Raw genomic sequence first — 18,382 nt, 5'->3', positions numbered from 1 at the left:
GATAATATAGATAATACTACACATACGTAATAAAAAAAGGCGTAAACATAGGCGTAAACTAAAAACGTCATTAAACATGATGTCACAGGTGGGTGGATCCATAAAAGAATCCTGCAATGTCAGCAGAAATACTTGGCAGAGATGCGTGCGCAGCCGCATGACGTGTGATTGACGTGCAACTAGAGGGTGAAGGGGACTTGACATTTAGCTCTACATGTGGAGACAGAAGTCTGGGGGGTCATGTCAACCTAATCCCAAATCATATCTAATATCTTATGTTTAAAGGACTGTATTATCCAAAAGGAAAGGTCTCTCGGACAGAATCTATTCTATACTGACTGTTAGTGCGTGTACAAGCGTCTAAGTGTCTACATGAGATGCGAGGGGGCAGGAATCCTCCATAGTAACAGGGGCTATGAATTACTTGCGTGAGGACAGTGAGGCCTGGCCCTTTGCTCGGTAGCTGGAAGAATGTTTACCTAAACTACTAGACAGGAATGCATCGGATGAGGAGCGGAGCAGATAATCTTGAAGGTGAAATACAGTTTTTTTTGGCAGGCAAACAAGCCGGATTAGGCACCGTTTAGCCGCGCAGGGAGTAGGACAAAGTTCATGGGTACAGATGCGGGCTCGGACTGGAGCTTTCAGAGGCAGAAGGCAGGAAAAGGCTTGATGGCAGAATCCAGGGCCTACTCGCCTGAACTGTAAAACATGGAAAGTGAACCACATAAAGTCGGTGGCCTTTCGTACGTAGGAACGGAATATCCGACTCATTCATGGCGGATCTGAAAGAGGACATGTTGACGGTGGACGCACATGTATTTGCGTCTTCATAACTGGAACTGGAGGGAACATATATGTACTTGTAGCATGTACATGGAGCCGTTGGGGTCTAAGATAGGGGACATAACTGATCATAAAATTCATATTTCCTCAGCCTCCCACACGAATGAGGCACCATTTTTATCGGGAGACCTGGGGAAACCCTGGGTGGTAGGAAATTTGTGTCAGCCCGGTGATGCCACAACTGTCCCACACAAAAATGTGTGGAAAAGGTGATTTTTTCAGCTAAATTTGAAGTTTTAAGGGGATTCTGGGTAAGAAAAAGTTGGGGGATCCATGCAAGCCATATCTCCCTAGAATCCTCCAGGTGTCTAGTTTTCAGAAATGTATAGGTTTGGTAGGTTTTCTCTAGCAGGCCACCGAGCACGTGGCCAATAACCCAGGTGCCCCCCTTGCAAAACCAGGTCGTTTTTGAGATAGGCAATTTTGATGTCGCCTGAATGCGTTTTGGGCCTTTGCCTGTCGCGGGTACTTGACCCACCCCTAAAAGTGAGGTCCCATTTTTCTCGGAAGACTCTGGGGATTGTGGTCTGGGTGGAATTTTGTGGATCCACGCAGATTCCAGAACTTTCCACCACAGAAATGTATTTTTTGGACACATTTTGATGTTTGCAAGGGATTCTGGGTAACAGAAGCTGGTGAGAGCCAGACAAGTCACCCTATCCTGGATTTCCCTGGTTGTCTAGTTTACAAAAATGTATAGGTTTGCTAGGTTTCTCTAGGTGCCGGCAGAGCTAGGGTTCAAAATCTACAGCTAGGCACTTAGCAATTAAAGGGTTCGTTTTCACTGTGAAAATGTGGTGTGTCCACGTTGCGTTTTGGGCCGTTTCCTGTCAGAGGCACTAGGCCTACCTACACAAGTGAGGTACCATTTTTCTCGGAAGACTTTGGGGAACGCGTGGTAGGTGGAATTTTGTGGATCCACGCCGATTCCAGAACTTTCCACTACAGAAATGTGAGGAAAATGTGCTTTTTTTACAAATTTTGAGGTTTGCAAGGGATTCTGGGTAACAGAACCTCGTGAGAGCCAGACAAGTCACCCCATCCTGGTTTTCCCCTGGTGTCTAGTTTTCAAAAATGTACAGGTTTGATGGGTTACCCTATGTGACAGCTGCGCTGGGGCCCAAAATCCACAGGTAAACACATTACTGTATAAATGGTCTGTGCCTAGTGGGGTTTCTGCCACCATGGGGGTAATTCGGGGGGGGGGGGGATTGCCCCGATATGCCCCCAAGGGAGGCAGAAAGAATGTGGTGATTTTATGGGGGGTGGGGGCATTGATATGCACATTCTGGGCAGCCCCCACCCCCACGCATAAAATAAGCCAGCGTAATCTCTGGTGCCTAGTGGGCTTTCTGCCCCCCCGGGGGCAGATCAGGGGCCACTGCAGGGGGGCAGAAATACTGGCATTTGTCTGAGGGGGGTGGGGTTATTGTCATGCCCATTTTGGGCAGCCCCCACCCCTACATGAATACAAAAAAAATCCCTGGTTTCTAGTGGGCTTTCTGACCCCCGGGGGGGCAGAAAGACTGGAATTTTTGTGGGCGGGGTAGAAGCATTGGCATGTCCGTTTTGGGCAGCCTCAAACCCTGATTCAAATTGGCAAAAAAAATCCCTGGCGTCTAGTGGGCTTTTTGCCACCCCCCCCCCTCTCCCCCCCGGGGGGGACAGAAAGGCTGTATATTGGGCAGGGGTGGGGGCATTGGCATGCCCGTTTTAGGCAGCCCCCACACTCATTAAGATTGCCCCACAAAAAATCCCCGGTTTTTAGGGGGCTTTCTGCCCCGGGGGCTACTGCCCCCATCTGCCCCCCAGGGAGGCAAAAAGACTGTAATTGTTGTGGGGGTGGGGGCATTGGTTTGCCCATTTTGGGCAGCCACCACCCTAATTCAAATTGTCCCCAAAAAAATCCCTGGCTTCTAGTTGGCTTTTTGCCCCCCCCCCCCCCGGGGGGGCAGCAAGGCTGTAATTGTGGCAGGGGGTGGGGCTATGGCATGCCCGTTTTGGGCAGCCCCCACCCTAATTAGAATTACCCCAAAAAATCCCTGGCGTCTAGGGAGCTTTCTGCCCCGGGGTGGGGGCATTGGCTTGCACATTTTGGGCAGCCCCCACCCAATTAAAATTACCCCCCAAAAAAATCTCTGTTGCCTAGTGGGCTTTCTACCCCCCAGGGGGCCAGATTGGGGGCTACTGCCGCCATCTGCCCCACAGGGAGGGCAGAAAGGCTGTAGTTGTGGCGGGGTGGGGGCAATGGCATGCCCGTTTTGGGCAGTCCCCACCCTCATTGAAATTACACAAAAAAAATCCCTGGCGTCCAGTGTGCTTTCTGCCCCCCCATCGGCCCCCCGGGGGGGGCAGAAAGTCTGAATATGGCCAATATTTTTTGTGGGGGAGCAAAGGCCCTTGCCCAAGGGGCCGCTCCCCCCTCCCTGGTGTCAAGTGGTGGATCCCTGCTTGGGGATCGCCCTCCTGGGGCAATCCCCAAGCAGGGATTCACTAGGAAGGGTTACCATTGGAAAGGGGAGATTATCCCTTTTCCAATGATACCCCTCCCGTCTTTCTATGTGCTCAGGGGGCTGAGATAGCCCCCTGAGCACATAGAAAGCGAAACTGTTCTGTTTCTGTTTCTATGAAATGACGTCAGCGCGACGTGCGCGCTGATTGTCATTTCATAGAAACCACGGGGGGCCTCGGGAGCTGGGGAAGCTCTTCCCCAGTTCACGAGGCTTTGGGGAAGAAAAAAAATGCCTCTGGTGAGGGATTTCCGCTGCCATGTGCCAGGACGGCCGGGAGCCGTCCTGCGCACACGAGCACCGTTGCGCACGACGGATCCTGGCCCTCGTGCGCACAGAAAGGGTTAACAACCACATGCAGAAATAAGCAACTGAAAGATGACCATTTAACATTTGCTAAGGGCATTCCATTGTGTGCCACATTTTTAGTAACCTTTGATCCGTTTGACCTAGGAAACATTTTTTTTTTGTCAAAATCCGCAGATTATGCAGCAGATGATGGATTATGTGGCAAATCCATAGTTATGCAGTAAAAGCCACAACCTTGCATAATTCCAGTGGATCTGACCATAGTACAGGGGTGTGAGGGATGTGTCAAGCATAGGGTTTGTACTGGAAGGGGATCCTTCTAGTACCAGAAATATCCTTTACGACTTGTCCCACTGTATGTGTGCAGCATAGCACAACACACGTACAAAGTTTCAGAAATATGGAGACTTTTAATATTTTCTCCACTGTTATGCCTGCCTCGAGGAGACATACATTTTTGGCTTACATCCCTGTCTAAACACAGGCAATCATCTGTACACTCAAGGTGACATAACTGGCTCCTTTGCAAACTTCTACTCTTGTTTATATGCTGCTTGTCCTACTTCACGAAGTTGCACTATTGTTGAATGACTTACCATTGTACCAACTCAGTTAGGACCCAGACATATACAAATCACTCCTAACTCTGTTCCAATAAGAACAGTCCACCCAAACTGTCAGACCAAATTCTCCCTGAACCACAACACAAGAAGCCAAAGACTCCCCTGGTTTTGCTAAGAATTTGGTGAGGTGTCTACCTTGTTTTAGCTATCTGTGGTCTCTTCTTTTGGGAGGGGTTGGGGAAGAGTCATTCAAACAAAGAATGAACCCAGTCCTCGGCAGGCACTGGTAAAACTCAAAAGAAAGGATACACTAGCGCAGAAGCCAAACATTCATTCAATGGGTTGTGCAGAAGCTTGTCATATGGAAGAAAAGAGGACAAGGAGATAGGGTGGATGCTGATGGATGAGTCGAAAAGACAGCAGAAATTAAGAAAATGAGAAGGGTGATATTAAATAGAGGTGGATAGAATGAGGCTGGAAGGAGGAGGTCAACTGTGGAATCAAGATATTAAAAGAGGGAAAGAATGGAGGGGTGAGATTTTGATATGAAGTAGAAAGAATAGATGAAAAGGAGAGACAGCATTAGAAAATGAACAATGAGATAGTAAAGACAGAATAGAAAGAAAGATGGGAAGGTAGAGATAAGGAGAAAATATAAGTATGGGGATTGGAAAGTAATAAAAGGTATTGATATAAAAGGAGAAAAATAATAGAAAGATGGAGAGGAAAGAAGATTTGGGAGTGCAAGGGAGAGGGGAGATGTGAGTGTGGAGAGAAAAGGAGGAATATATGGAGAGAATAAGCTATGTAAGTGAGATAGAAAAAAGAACAAGTGAGTAAGCAAGATATGGAGGGAAAAGAAAGAAAGGGGAGGTAAATGTAGAAAGGAAAGAAATAAGGGAGGGAAAGCAATAAGGAAGAAAAGGACGATAAAACAACAAAAGGGGATAGGTAGACCAAGAGGTGACAAACAAGGAGATCGTAGACAAGAAGAGGAATGAGGTGGTTGAGAGCGAAGCTTATTCAAGATATAGATTTTATAGAGTAAAGTTGGCATGAGAGCGAAAAGGGAGATTAGAGGGAGTCTGTGGGAGAGAGAAGAGGAGAATGTAGATTGAACAGAGAAGACAGATTGAGGGAGAAGTAGAGTAGAGCAGAAATAGAGGAAGAAAAGTGGGGAGGGTAAGGAGGAGCAAAGAGAGAAGAAAAAACTAAAAGAGTGGCATGGAGAAAGAAATCTAGGAATCAGACATTTTACCACTGTACTCTATAGTCCACAAGGAAATGGCACGGTGGAAAGGGTGAACTGCATGCACAAATAGCTATATCTTTAGGATTGCAGGTGCATGAAGCAGTTACTGAAATAATTTGGTCATATCACAATACACCCCATTCTACTAAGGGGGTTGCTCCGTTTGTATTGTTAAAGGGAAGACATTCATTCAATGAACTTTCACCTGAGTGGGTAGTGAAATAATCTAAGGTGGATGATTGCATCCCCAGTTTGGATCAGGTGAGAGTTCAGGTGGAAAGGACTCAGGGTAAGTCTAAGGTCAGACAAAATGATCATAAGCAGGTCAAAGAAGGAGAGCTTTGTGTGGGTGAGCACGTTAGGATTAGGAAACCATTCAGGAAATCAGGTTCAAAATTCTTTCCGAAACCCAAAATTATTCAAGTTGATAAACACTCTGTTAGAGTGATTGGTGGTAAATAGTACTGTAAAAGGAGAGTAGCCAAGGTTTCTGGTGGTGATTTGATTAAAAAGGGCTGTGCTGGAGGAAATATTGGTGAGGATGTTGATTGTGTTATTTGAAGGATGTTGCTGGAGATCCCAATGGCGGCTCTTTCGGTAATGTTGTTATAGTGTTTAGGGGGTGCACTCCAATAATCCTCCTTTTTAAGTTCTTTTTAGTATAGGGTGCTGCAGCAGGTAAGAGCTGCCAACTTTTGCTGGGTTCAGATATTAGTTAATAACAAGTACTGGGACTTGGCTATGCAGCGCACTGTTCACTTGGTGTAAACACCACAATATAAACGATTGATATTCAAACTTGTTAAGATTTAATCCTATTTTCAAAATAATATTCTAAATCAAGAGATCAACATCAATGTACACTGCATTTGTTGCAATATCAATTTGTTACATGAAAACACATTATGTACATTGTGTGCAAATGCTTAAGATACAACATCACTTTATACAGAATCATGCAATGTTCAATGCATCTGCCCAATGCATTTTGGAACTTAAACTGTTCCTTCCTCAGGGGAAAATCTGTAAATGAAACATAATAATTACATTTAGTTGATGTCCTAAAAGGGCTCAAAATCACTTTTTTTACTCAATCTGATTATTACGGGTCACATGCTGACCTGTGATTTTTAATCCTATTTATACCCTGTGTGTATCTATCACCCGATGTGTTTATGTTAGGTATATGTTGTGGTTTCATACCTTCCACTTGGATACATGTGCTTTGTACGTCAGCTGATCTGATATGAAAACTGTAAGACAACCAATAGTCAATACCACTCGTCGATGAACCAAACTGTTCAAAGCCAACATAAAAACTATCACTTTAAAGCTTCTCATGTTCCTTACCTCACAATCACCGACTGATGTAAAATCTGCAATTTAAAGAAACCAACAGGTTCAAACCAATATTAAGGTCTACAAGGTATTTTTTAGAAATCTACCTAAAAATCCATACACCGATAGTATAATAACTATTTAATCTCGGGATTCTTACCTTCCTAATCACCATATGACGCTTGAGTCTGTAACGAAAAAATACCAGTTCAGACTGACTTATCATCCTGCATTATACAATAGAATGTGCGTGTCCTAAACAGAACAACGAAAAAAACGCTCGCCGCTATATATTCCTCCCACTCCATACCTTAAAACGTGATTCTGTATTCCGTGAATCAACTGCCTCGAACAAACGTTATTTCCTGGTATAGGTCTTGCATGTTTATAAACCAAACGGTAACGCTGTATTAAACATAAATAACGGACTCCCGAATCTCTATTAGCTATTATACGGTAGCCATGTTGTACTGTTGTCATACGATGATTCCCAATTCAAATAAAATTACCGTAACTATATCTCTAATGTCAATATAAAACGTAAAGGTGCCTGTATCCAAATCAAAATAATGCCTATAAGTACGACCGTTATTTAATCTCGCGTGTATGTAGAACAGTGTGGTAACACTTTCATAAACATGAAAAACAGACTCCCGGGTTTCTGTAGATAATAAACAATAACCATGGTGTGCAGTTAATGTACTATATTATAGTGCCTGATCCAAGTCGAATTTCATAAAGATTCCTCAAAGATTCCTTTATGCGCTTGAGTTATCTACTGAAAACACCCGTCACTTCTAACATAATTCAACGTAATGTTCTGTCACTCGTGGCCACAATAGTCAGACTCTGATTCCAGATACATGCCTATTCTGTCAACGCCCCCTTAGTCAAGAACATTGTTTAAAGTATCACACTATGATGATATTCTATCCTGGCAATAGGCAATCTGTCAAATGTATTATAGTGTAACCATAACAATACTTACTAACTGTAACACTATTCCATGTAGCGATTTGTAATGAACAATAACACCTAAGATCCAAACCAAATGCCTACCAACACATGGTTCTGTGTATATATCATAATTCAAACCAATTTTGGAATGTACATGTGATGTAATGTGTGTTAAATGTGATTAAATAGTTATTATACTATCGGTGTATGGATTTTTAGGTAGATTTAAAAAAAATACCTTGCAGACCTTAATATTGGTTTGAGCCAGTTGTTTTCTTTAAATTGCAGATTTTACATCAGCCGGTGATTGTGAGGTAAGGAATTTGAGAAGCTTTAAAGTGATAGTTTTTATGTTAGCTTTGAACAGTTTGGTTCATCGACGAGTGGTATTGACTATTGGTTGTCTTACAGTTTTCATATCAGATCAGCTGACGTACAAAGCACATGTATCCAAGTGGAAGGTAAGAAACCACAACATATACTTAACATAAACACATCGGGTGATAGATACACACAGGGTATAAATAGGATTAAAAATCACAGGTCAGCATGTGACCCTTAATAATCAGATTGAGTACAAAAAAGTGATTTTGAGCCCTTTTAGGACATCAACTAAATGTAAGTATTATATGTTTCATTTATAGATTTGCCCCTGAGGAAGGAACAGTTTAAGTTCCGAAATGCATTGGGCATAAGCATTGAACATGCATGATTCTGTATAAAGTGATGTTGTATCTTAAGCATTTGCACACAATGTACATAATGTGTATTCATGTAACAAATTGATATTGCAACAAATGCAATGTACATTGATGTTGATCTCTTGATTTAGTATATTATTTTGAAAATAGGAATAAATCATAACAAGTTTGAATATAAATTCTTTATATTGTGGTGTTTACACCAAGTGAACAGTGCGCAGCATAGCCAAGTCCCAGTACTTGTTATTAACTAATAATTGAACCCTGCAAGAGTTGGCAGCTCTTGCCTGCTGCAGCACCCTATACTAAAATGAACTTAAAAAGAAGGATTATTGGAGTGCACCCCCCTAAACACTATAACAAAGTTATATTTCTTCTGCCAAACCTAGGAGGTAGCACCCACAAAAAATGTCTTTTGAGCCCATTACGAACATAACGGACAATAGAGCAACAACAATGGTATATAAACCAGACCAGGCTACTGAAATATATGCTCTCATACAGGATGTAAGATCAATGGATGCCCACGGGGGCGCAATATCACAACAATTGAAACAATTGGAATACCTAACTCGAAGACAACTGAATCAGAAATTACATGCATCGACGTTAGTTCAGTACCATAAAGCGAAACGTATACCGAGGGGATTACGTTTATCAATTAAGCCCATGTTATTTCGTTTTCACTTGAACCCAGCTTTCATGAATAAATGTACTCTATTTTAAATAAATGTTCCTTAGATCTTATCCTATTGTTTATTGAGTAATTATCAAAGACCATACGAGAACTTGAGGAATAAATTCAAACTCTTAAAGGCGAACTAGAACAGAGAATGGAACTGAACACCTGGCAGATTAACTTGGAGGGATTGAATCAAAAGTTGGAAAAATATAGTAAAGAGCTACAGGAAGGCAAATTAAGAAAATACAAAAGAGACACAATAGACTACATGCTCAATGAGGTCTATACATGGGCAGATATTTACGCCCGCAGAAGATTCGATCAAAGAAAAACTACAACTCATTCATCAGAAGAAAGTTTGGTAACCGAAAAGGACACATCAACAAACAGAACACCAGTGCAACCAGGTACATTGGGAATAGGTATGCCTGGATCCAACACACAATCAGTTGAAAACATTAACACAACGAACACTGTGTCTTTTTTGTCACAGGCTCCAGACCAAGATCTGTCACCAGCACCACAGAAGGTAGCAACAGGAATACCCGCCCGACCAGGTGAGGGAAAGGCGGGAAAATATTTCCGCAGCGGGAAGAAAATAGTTTAATTGTCAACATCTCTTCAACTAATTTAACATCACAACAAACTAAAGTGTTAAATAAAGGATTGTCATTTGTACCCACTAGTACCACCAAAAATATGGAAGTTGAAACATCTTTATTCAGGTTTATGCGCACTTTACGTCTGCGTCATTCTTTCACTAATGTGGGTAGCATTGAACAAACAGAACAAACAATTGAAAGCGTGAAATTTAAGCCTAAAAGAAACCTTTCAATCACCAATCTCACATAAGATGTTAGACACGTATGAAATAAGGATTAAAAAGGATATCAAGGCCATGAATCTCATCAGATCCAGCAAACAGAATCTCACAAAACAGGACAGAATAACATTACAAGCAATAGCAAATAATCCAGAAATCACAGTTCAGCCAGCTGACAAGGAAAGAGCAATAGTGCTGATGGATATGGCTTTTTACCATCAAAAAGTCAATCAACATGTCATGGACACAAACACATACTTACCGTTGGACTCTGATCCTACCATGGAATTGCTCGGCATCTTGGGAAACTTTTTACAACACGCAATAGACATGGTTTGGATTGATGAAGCAACAAGAGCATATCTCACAACATCTAACCCACGGAGACCTCACTTGTACATGATACCGAAAATCCACAAAAATTTAGAGAATCCTCCCTTTATACCTATCGTGGCTGGGTGTGGGTCTATCTTTGACCCTTTAGGCAGATATCTTGATCATTTCCTGCAGAAGTTCGTACAAGGTTGGTCATCATACATAAAAGATACCACACATTTTTTACTTGAATTACTAAACATCGAACCAGACATACAAGCATCTTGGTTACTGTGTACAATTGATGTGGTTGTGCTCTATACGTCAATACCACATGCAGCTGGATTAGAAGCAGTCGAGTGGGCCCTACTACGACTAGAAGATATCAATACTGAAAAGGTGTTACTATTACAGTTACTGAATTATTGTTTGCAAAACAGTTACTTCAAATGGGATGCCAGATACTACGCACAGCTCACCGGAACCTCCATGGGTTTTTCGGGGGCGCCTGCGTACGCGAACATCTTCATGGCTTTCTTTGAACATCAGAATCTCATGAGTAACCCCTCTTGGTGGTCCAAGATCAAATTATACTGTAGATTTATAGATGACATCTTTTTGGTCTGGACAGATACTAGAGAAACATTGGAAGAAATGGTACAAACACTAAACACTTTTAATCCCAGAATCCAATTTACCCACAAGATTCATGACAAGGAAATAGAATACTTGGATGTAACAGTAATTAAGAAATCAGACGGCAGAGGGTTAGATACTCAAATATACACCAAAACCAGGGATCGAAATAATGCACTAGATCAGTGTTTCCCAAACTGGGGTCCGAGGACCCCCAGGGGTCCGTGGCACATTCCCAGGGGGTCCGCAGGCAGCAGTTCTAAAAGCACTGCAAAGTTCCTTGTAAAATTTGCAGTTTTCGAGCAACTATAAAAGTGTCAAGAAAATTCCAGTAATTAATGTACCTGCTGGAGAGAGATGAGAGTTTTTTCCAGTGGCAGCTTTGACTTATCTAATGTGACACAGAGAGTTAATATGCCTACTGCAAAGAACGTGTACAATGCATTTAAAAAAACAGAATTTTATGTGCATAGGTCAGTGGGTTACTGATTTTCTCACAGAGATTTTTTTGTCACTGTGCAATTCATAAGGGACAATCGTAATCTAGCACAGTGTACTATAAACTGTCAAACAGCTGCTTGCAAACTGCATGGTAAAATTTAGCAACATATTTTTATTCCCAGTCTATCATTATATTGATGCTGCTATGTTCCCACTTCCTGCACATGAACAATTTTGTAATGCCTTTTTGTCACTTCTATGTGTGCTGCCTAATGCAGCACACAGGGAAGTTGCAAAACGTCATTTTTTATTAAAGATTGTTTATGTGCAGGAAGGGTCACCTTCCTGAACATAAACAATCAAAGGTGTTTTGCTTTTTCCGTTGGAAAAAGTAAAAACGAGGAAAAATATGGCATTTCTTCTTCTATCGCTAACTTAAGACCAGGTTTTTCATGGTCTTAATTTTGGTGGTGTCTCCTATTTAAGCTGACTTTGTAAATAGAGGGCAGCATCAAAATCAATGGGTGTTGGAGTAAAACTCCCACTGCCCACCTTTTTCATGCTAAGCATTGCGTGAAAGGGGGCCTTATTTACAAGGCAGCGTTAAGCCACAATAAGTGGCTTAACGCTGCCTTGTAAATAAGGCAAAGCCCCTATTGCCACAGGAACATCGCAAAATGTGACGTTCCCATGGCAATAGGGACTTGTAAATATGCCCCTAGAATCCTTAGTAATTTGAGTATTTGTTTTGTGTGCATACGTGCGTTTTTTTAATTCGAATTACTGTTTTAATGTTTGAAATTTAAATCCTACAAATTGCTTGGTGGTCCCCGGCTTCCAGTGATGACTCAATGGGGGTCCTCAGAAGTCAAAAGTTTGGGAACCACTGCACTAGATCATTCTAGTTTTCATCCAAGAAGCCTTATAAGAAATCTGCCATACTCTCAATTTATAAGGATAAAGAGAATATGTTCTGATTCGACAGTATGCCCCATAAAAATAGAGGAATACAGACAAAGATACACAGAAAGAGAATATCCTGACAAGGTGCTACAAGAATGTATGCAGAGAGCTGCTAGTAAAGAACGTAAGGACCTATTCATTGCCAACACAACGAAAAAGACCAACCAAATAGTATTTGTGTCCAAATACACCACGAGCTCACCAGCAATTAAAAAGATCATTAATACGAGATGGGAGCTACTGGCTAGTGAACCGGATTTCAACAGTATATTTAACCCCTTCGGTGCTCATGACGGAATGGTTCCGTCATGACCCACGGTTGAGCTGTGCTCATGACGGAACCATTCCGTCATGACCACACCCGCGCAAGATTCCGTCAGCACAGCGGCGGAATCTGCGCAGCATCGAAGGGGTTAAAGACTTACCTCTACATGCATACACCAGAAGAAGGAATCTGCGGGAATTACTAGCAACTACTACCCTGATGATCAACCCAAGGAACCCAAAGGAACTTTGAGGTGTCGCAATTGTACACATTGCAACAATGCAACTACAGGTAATAAGTTAATACACCCGACCACAGGAGCACAAATGTCGTAAGACACACAAGTGACTGCAATACAAACAACGTAATATACTGCATAAAATGTCCCTGTGGAAAAGTGTATATAAACAGAACGTAAAGTCAAGACCTGGCTCACAGAGCATAAAAGCCGAATCAGAACAAAATATTTAACCTCAGCATTAGCAGCACCCTGGACAGAGGCAAATCATTCAATCTCCCAATTAAGATTTCAGATCATTGAAAAAGTCAAGATACGTCTGGGAGTAGATAACAATAAGAAACTGCTTCAACGTGAAGTATATTGGATACAATTCTTAGAAACTATAGTCCCCAAGGGGTTGAATGATAGATTAGACATGTCTTGTTTCCTGTAGGCTCACCATATGGCAACTAAATGTTTATATAAAAAAACACTCCACCTGGCACATCATGTAGAAACACACACATTACAACACATGTACATTCCAAAATTGGTTTGAATTATGATATATACACAGAATCATGTGTTGGTAGGCATTTGGTTTGGATCTAAGGTTTTATTATTCATAACAAATCGCTACATGGAATAGTGTTACAGTTAGTAAGTATTGTTATGGTTATACTATAATACATTTGACAGATGGGCTATTGCCAGGATAGAATATCATCATAGTGTGATACTTTAAATAATGTCCTTGACTAGGTGATCGTTTACAGAATAGGCATATATCTGGAGTCAGAGTCTGACTATCGTGGCCACGAGTGACAGAACATTACGTTGAATTATGTTAGAAGTGACGGGTGTTTTCAGTAGATAACTCAAGCGCATAAAGGAAGGAATCTTTGTGAAATTCGACTTGGATCAGGCACTATAATATAGTACATTAACCGCGCACCATGGTTATTGTTTATTATCTACAGAAACCCGGGAGTCTGTTTTTTATGTTTATGAAAGTGTTACCACACTGTTCTACATACACTCAAGATTAAATAATGGCCGTACTTATAGGCATTATTTTGATTTGGATACAGACACCTTTACGTTTTATATTTACATTAGAGATATAGTTACGGTAATTTTATTTAAATTGAGAATCATCGTATGACAACAGTACAACATGGCTACCACGTAATAGCTAATAGAAATTGGGGAGTCCGTTATTTATGTTTAATACAGTGTTACTGTTTGGTTCATAAACATGCAAGACCTATACCACGAAGTAACGTTTGTTTGAAGCAGTTGATTCACGGAATACAGAATCGCGTTTTAAGGTACGGAGCGGGAGGAATATATAGCGGCGAGCGTTTTTTTCATTGTTATGCTTAGGACGCGCACATTCTATTGTATAATACAGGATGATAAGTCAGTCTGAACTGGTATTTTTTCGTTACAGACTCAAGCGTCATATGGTGATTAGGAAGGTAAGAATCCCGAGATTAAATAGTTATTATACTATCGGTGTTTGGATTTTTAGGTAGATTTCTAAAAAATACCTTGCATCCCCCAGCTGTCTAGTTTTTAGAAATGCGTGGGTTTGGTAGTTTGTCAAGATGGCCACCGAGCCCGAGGCCAAAAACCTAGGTGACTCCCCTTGCAAAAACCTGGTTGTTTTGTGATTGGTCATTTTGATGTCTCCTTAATACGTTTTGGGCCCTTGCCTGTTGCAGGTACTTGACCCACCCACGCGGGTTTGGTATCATTTTTATCCGGAGACCTGGGGGAACGTTGGGTGGTAGGAAATTGGTGGATCCACGTAGATTCTAGAACTTTCCCACACAGAAATTTGAGAAAAAAGTGTTTTTTTTCAGCTACATTTTGAGGTTTGCAGGGGATTCTGGGTAGGAAACCGTTGGGGGACACATGCAAGCAATACCTCCCTGGACTCTCCTGGGTCTCTAGTTTTCATAAATGTGTGGGTTTGGGAGGTTTCACTAGATGGCTGGCGACTCAGGACCAAAAACTCACTTGCCCCCTATGTATCCGAAAATGACCTGGTTTTGCAATGGGGGGTCCCATGAGTCTTTGGCCCTGGACTCGGCAGCCATCTAGAGAAACCTACCAAACCCACACATTTCTGAAAACTAGAGACCGAGGGGAGTACAGGGAGGTATAGCTTGTGTGGGTCCCCCAACGTTTTCCTACCCAGAATCCCCTGCAAACCTTAAATGTTGATGAAAAAATCCCTTTTTTCTCAAATTTCTGTGTGGGAAAGTTCTGGTATCTACATGGATCCACAAATTTCCTACCACCCAGCATTCCCCCAGGTCTCACGATAAAAATGATACCTCACTCGTGTGGGTAGGTCAAGTACCCGCGACAGGCAAGGGCCCAAAACGTGTTGAGGAGACATCAAAATGTCCTATCACAAAACAACCTGGTTTGGCAAGGGGGGTCACCTGGGTTTTTGGCACCGGGCTCGTTGGCCTTCTTCGAAAACTACCAAATCCACACATTTCTGATAACTAGACACCTGGGGAGTCCAGCGAGGTATGGCTTGCATGGGTCCCCCAACATTTTCCTACCCAGAATCCCCTGCAAACTTCAAATTTAGCTGAAAACATCACTTTTTTCTCACATTTCTGTGTGGGAAAGTTCTAGAATCTGCGTGGATCCACAAATTTCCTACCACCCAGAATTCCCCCCGGTCTCCTGATAAAAATGATACCTCACTCGCATGGGTGGGTCAAGTACCTGCGACAGTCAAGGGCCCAAAACTTATTGAAGCGACATCAAAATGACCTATCACAAAACAACCTGGTTTTGCAAGGGGGTGACCTGGGTTGTTGGCCCTGAGCTCGGTGGCCATCTTGGAAAACTACCAAACCCACACATTTCTGAATACTAGACACCCGGCGGAGTCCAGCGAGGTATGGCTTGCGTGGGTCCCCCTACGTTTTCCTACCCAGAATGCCCTGCCAACCTCAAATTTAGCTCGAAAAATCGCTTTTTACTCAAATGTCTGTGTGGGAAAGTTCTGCAATCTATGTAGATCCACAAATGTCCTACTACCCAGCGTTTCCCCAGGTCTCCATACAAAAATTATACCTCACTCGCGTGGGTTGGTCAAGTACCCGCGACAGGCAAACACTTTAGGGAATGGGGTGTAGGTGGAATTTTTTGGATCCACGCAGATTACAGAACTCCACTGGGTGTCTAGTTTTAAAAAATGTAGAGGTTTGCGAGGTTTCCCTAGGGGCCGGCAGAGCTAGGGTTAAAAAACGACAGCTAGGCACTTTGCAAAAAAAGGGTCATTTTTCACTGTGAAAATATGGTGTGTCTACGTTGCGTTTTGTGCCGTTTCATGTCGCGGGCACTAGGCCTATCCACACAAGTGAGGCACCATTTTTCTCGGAAGACTTTGGGGAACGCGGGGTGTTTGAAGAAGTTTGTGGATCCACGCATATTCCAGAACTTTCCACCACAGAAATGTGAGGAAAACGTGTTTTTTTGGACAATTTCTTAGGTTTGCAAGGGATTCTGGGTAACAGAACCTGGTGAGAGCCAGTCAAGTCACCCCATCCTGGATTCCCCTGGGTGTCTAGTTTTCAAAAATGTATAGGTTTGCTAGGTTTCCCCAGGTGCCGGCAGAGCTAGGGTTAAAAAACTACAGCTAGGCACTTTGCAATAAAAGGGTCATTTTTCACTGTGAAAATGTGGTGTGTCCAAGTTGCGTTTTGCGCCGTTTCCTGTCGCGGGCACTAGGCCTACCCACACAAGTGAGGTATCATTTTTCTTGGAAGACTTTGGGGAACGCGGGGTGGGTGGAATTTTATGGATCCACGCAGATTCCAGAGCTTTCCACCACAGAAATGTGAGGAAAATGTGTTTTTTTAGGACAAAATCTTTTAGGTTTCTAAGGGATTCTGGGTAACAGAACCTGGTCAGAGCCACTCAAGTCACCCCATCCTGGATTCCCCTAGGTGTCTATTTTTCAAAAATGTATAGGTTTGCTAGGTTTCCCTAGATGCCGGCAGAGCCTGGGTTAAAAAACTACAGCTAGGCACTTTGCAAAAAAAGGGTCACTTTTCACTGTGACAATGTAGTGTGTCCACATTGCGTTTTACGCCATTTCATGTCGTGGACACTAGACCTACCCACCCAAGTGAGGTACCATTTTTCTTGGAAGACTTTGGGGAACGTGGGGTGGGTGGAATTATGTGGATTCAGGCTGAATCCAGGACTTTCCACCACAGAAATGTGAGCAAAATGTGTTTTTTTGGACAATTTTTTAGGTTTCTAAGGGATTCTGGGTAACAGAGCCTGGTGAGAGCCATGCAAGTCACCCCATCCTGGATTCCTCTGGGTGTCTAGTTTTCAAAAATGTATAGGTTTGCTAGGTTTCCCTAGCTGCCGGCCGAGCTAGGGCTAAAAAACTACAGCTAGGCACTTTGCAAAAAAAGGGTCATTTTTCACTGTGAAAATGTGGTGTGTCCACGTTGCGTTTTGCGCCGTTTCCTGTCGCGAGCACTAGGCCTACCCACACAAGTGAGATACCATTTTTCTCTGAAGACTTAGGGGAACGCGGGGTGGGTGGAATTTGGTGGATCCACGCAGATTCCAGAACTTTCCATCACAGAAATGTGAGGAAAATTAGTTTTTTGGGACTATATTTTAGTCTTGCAAGGGATTCTGGGTAACAGAACCTGGAGAGAGCTAGTGAAGTCACCCCATCCTGGATTTCCCTGAGTGTCTAGTTTTCAATAATGTATGGGTTTGCTAGGTTTCAGTAGGTGCCGGCAGAGCTAGGGTTCAAAAACAACAGCTAGGCACTTTGCAAAAAAAAGGTCATTTTTCACTGTGAAAATGTGGTGGGTCCACGTTGCGTTTTGGGCCGTTTCCTGTCACGGGCACTAGTCCTACCCACACACGTGAGGTATCATTTTTCTCAGAAGCCTTTGGGGAATGCGGGGTTAGTGGAATTTTGTCGAGCCACGTAGATTCCAGAACTTTCCACCACAGAAATGTGAGGAAAATGTGTTTATTTTGACAATTTTATAGGTTTCTAAGGGATTCTGGGTAACAGAACCTGGTGAGAGCTAGTCAAGTCACCCCATCCTAGATTCACCTGGGTGTCTAGTTATCAAGAATGTATAGGTTTGCTAGGTTTCCCTAGGTGTCCGGCAGAGCTAGTGTTCAAAAACAACAGCTAGGCACTTTGCAAAAAAACGGTCATTTTTCACTGTGAAAACGTGGTGGGTCCACATTGCGTTTTGGGCTGTTTCCTGTTGCGGGCACTAGGCCTACCCACACAAGAGAGGTACCATTTTCCTCTGAAGACTTTGGGGAATGCGGGGTTGGTGGAATTTTGTCGATCCACGTACATTCCAGAACTTTCCACCACAGAAATGTGAGGAAAATGTGTTTTTTTGACAATTTTATAGGTTTCTAAGGGATTCTGGGTAACAGAACCTGGTTAGAGCCAGTCAGGTCACTCCATCCTGGATTCCCCTGGGTGTCTAGTTTTCAAAAATGTATAGGTTTGCTATGTTTCCCTGGGTGCC

The 18,382-nt window shown here is 42.7% G+C and overlaps 1 long non-coding RNA gene across 2 annotated transcripts in view; it reads right to left on the bottom strand.

Moving 5' to 3' along the window:
* LOC146855532 (uncharacterized) overlaps positions 1–18,382 on the bottom strand; it is a 552,836-nt gene that overhangs the window by 430,950 nt on the left and 103,504 nt on the right. For both annotated transcript variants that reach the window (XR_014981334.1, XR_014981335.1), the window contains one exon: positions 10,776–10,930. This is a non-coding gene — a long non-coding RNA (uncharacterized LOC146855532). The remainder of the gene's footprint in view (positions 1–10,775; positions 10,931–18,382) is intronic.

The sequence above is a fragment of the Triturus cristatus genome, chromosome 4_1 (genome assembly GCF_964204655.1).
Source record: "Triturus cristatus chromosome 4_1, aTriCri1.1, whole genome shotgun sequence".
Lineage (NCBI taxonomy): Eukaryota > Metazoa > Chordata > Amphibia > Caudata > Salamandridae > Triturus > Triturus cristatus.
The sequence above is the reverse complement of the archived record's forward strand: the minus strand, read 5'-3'. Positions and strand labels throughout refer to the sequence as shown.